This window comes from Balaenoptera physalus, assembly GCF_965194825.1.
Source record: "Balaenoptera physalus genome assembly, chromosome: X".
Lineage (NCBI taxonomy): Eukaryota > Metazoa > Chordata > Mammalia > Artiodactyla > Balaenopteridae > Balaenoptera > Balaenoptera physalus.
The window spans coordinates 59290462-59293623 of NC_138903.1; the positions used below are offsets into that span (position 1 = coordinate 59290462).

The window sequence follows — 3162 nt, forward strand, 5'->3', positions numbered from 1 at the left end:
TCTGGAAGCTTGCCTATCTCCACTTCATTTAGTTGTTTTTCTGGGTTTTTTTCTTGTTCCTTCATCTGGTACATAGCCCTCTGCCTTTTCATCTTGTCTATCTTTCTGTAACTGTGGTTTTTGGTCCACAGGCTGCAGGATTGTAGTTTTTCTTGCTTCTGCTGTCTGCCCTCTGGTGGTTGAGGCTATCTAAGAGGCTTGATGGGAGGCTCTGGTTCTTTTCATTTTTAATGTAGACATTTACAGCTATAAAATTCCGTCTGACCATGGCTTTCATTTCATCTTATAAGTTTTGGTATATTGTGTTTTTAATTTTAACTTGTATCAGAGTATTTTCTGATTTCCCTTCTGATTTTTTTTCTTTCATTCATTGGCTATTTAATGTATGGTTTTATTTCCACATATTTGGAATTTTCCAGTTCTCCTAATGTTATTGATTTCTAGTTTCATTTCTTTGTGTTCAGAGCATATCCTTTGTATGGTTTCAGTCTTTCTGAATTTATTAACACTTGATTTGTGGCCTAACATATGTTGTGGAGAATATCCTATCTGCAATTGGCAGAAAAATATGCATTCTGCTGTTGTTGGGTGGAGGATTTGTGTATGTCTGTTAGATCTAGTTGGCTTATAGTGTTGTTTAAATTCTCTATCTCCATAATGATCTTCTATCTGATTGTTCTATCATTTTTAAAAGTAGGGTACTGAGGGACTTCCCTGGTGGCACAGTGGTTAAGAATCTGCCTGCCAATGCAGGGGACACAGATTGGATCCCTGGTCCAGGAAGATCCCACATGCCGCAGAGCCCATGTGCCACAACTACTGAGCCTTTGCTCTAGAGCCCATGAGCCACAACTACTGAGCCTGTGTGCCACAACTACTGAAGCCCACACACCTAGAGCCCATGATCCGCAACAAGAGAAGCCACTGCAATGAGAAACCTGCGCACCGCAACGAAGAGTAACCCCCGCTTGCCGCAACTAAAGAAAGCCTGAGCACAGCAACAAAGACCTAATGCAGCCATAAATAAATAAATAGATAACTTTATTTTAAAAAAAGCAGGGTATTGAAATCTCCAACTATTATTATAGAATTGTTTATTCTTCCCTTCGATTCTGTCAATTTTTGCTTCATATATTTGGGGATCTGTTGTTGGGTGCATATATGTTCATAATTGTTATATCTTATTGAAAATCTGATTAGAGCAATAACGAGTAAAGAGATTGAATCAGTAATTAAAAACTTTCCAAGCAAGAAAAGCTCAGGCCCAAATGGCTCCACTAGTTAATTCTGCCAAACATCTAAAAATAAGTTAACACCAATTCTCAAAATCTTCCTAAAGAAGATGAGAGAACACTTCCTAAGTCATTCTATGAGGCCACCATTACCCTGATACTAAGGATAGACAAATATATCACATTAAAAGAAAGCCACAGATCAATATCACTTGTGGATAAAAATCTAAAAATTCTCAACAAGGCACTAGCAAACTGAATTCAGCAGTATATTAGAAGTATTATACACCAGGACCAAGAGTGATTTATGCCAGGAATGCAAGGGTCTTTCAACATTTAAAAATCAATCAATATAATACACCAGCATGGGCACACGCACTCCTGGGCGCACAGAGAACAGGGCATGTGCCATGGAGCAGTGGTTAGCTGAGTTGGGGGTAAGGCCCAGAAACCAGCCAGGTTGGTGGCAGAACCCAGCACTTCAGAGCCACCGTGCACAAACCTCAGGAGAGAAGGCGGAAGCAGCTGTAACTCCAAAGGCAGCCCCAGGCTGGCTAAAACTGTTCCTGGTGTGGAAACCGAGGCCCTTGAGTACCCAGGCCCAGCCCAGCCTTGCTCAGGGAGTAGCTTGGCCTGGGGACTGCATGTCACAGCCATCGCAGAATCCAGCCAAGCCACCACCTCTGCCGCCCCCGCCCCAGGGGGGCCAGTCTCCCCTGACCGACATCACCTTCTTGAAGGTGCTCCTCTGGTTGGTCCTGCTGGGACTGTTTGTGGAACTGGAGTTTGGCCTGGCCTATTTTGTCCTGTCCCTCTTCTACTGGAGGCATGTGGGGGAAACGAGGCCCTGGGGAGAAGACAGAGGGGGGAAGAGCAGGTACTCCGTGTTCAACCCGGGCTGTGAGGCCATCCAGGGCACCCTGATTGCCCAGCAGCTGGAACGCGAGCTGCACCTGAGACCCCTGCAGGGGAGATAGGACCAGCCCTGCCGTTGGCTGGCCCCCAGGGCCCTCACACCCCTGGGGTGCCGATTTGTGGGTTTGGCTAAGGATAGCTTGCAGGTCAGTTCTGTGACCCCACAGTTCCACATGCTTTCCCTGATTTCCTGCTGCAGTTTTATATCAGAACTTATTTTTGGTTTTGGTGAAACTCCCAGAAAGACACTCACTGTGGGTCTGATGCAATTTATAAAAATTACACACTCAAGAAAGGAGACCTATTTGTCTCTTTATTTAAGAGAGGTGATTTTTAGAACAGTAGGAGGGCATTGCGGAGATAACTGTTTAAAATATCCAGCTGTTTGAAGTAATGGTTTGGTACATCAGGACTATATGTTAAAAGTAAATATTCTCTTTAAGTCTTTTTTTTAATTAATTAATTTTTTAAATTGACATATATTTGATTTACAATGTTGTGTTAGTTTCAGGTGTACAACAAAGTGATTCATTTATACATATATATATTCTTTTTCAGATTCTTTTCTTATATAGGTTACTACAAAATATTAAGTATTTTGTAGTTCCTGTGCTATACAGTAGGTCCTTGTTGTTTGTTTTATATATGGTGGTGTGTATCTGCTAATCCCAGGTTCCTAGTTTATCCCTCCCCCACACCTTTCCGCTTTGGTAGCCATAAATTTGTTTTCTATGTCAAAAAAAATTGTAATACACCATGTTAATGGAATGAAGGAAAAATCCACATGATCATCTCAATTGATGCTAAGAAAGAATTTGACAAAATCCAGCACCCTTTCATGATAAAAAAAACCTTAACATACATACTAGGAATATATATATCATATCATATATATATATATAATATATATATATATATATATATAGAACATTCCATCCAAAAGCAGCAGAATACACATCTTTTCAAGTTCACATGGAACATTCTCCAAGATTTTAAATCACATGCTAAGCCATAA

General features: G+C 41.1%; 1 pseudogene across 1 annotated transcript; it reads left to right on the forward strand.

Annotated features, from left to right (window-relative positions):
• Nucleotides 1-805: 805 nt before the first annotated feature.
• On the forward strand, nt 806-2295 carry LOC309651877 (SAYSvFN domain-containing protein 1 pseudogene; annotated as a pseudogene). The gene has a single exon. The product of its transcript is annotated as an SAYSvFN domain-containing protein 1 pseudogene (transcript).
• Nucleotides 2296-3162: the final 867 nt, after the last annotated feature.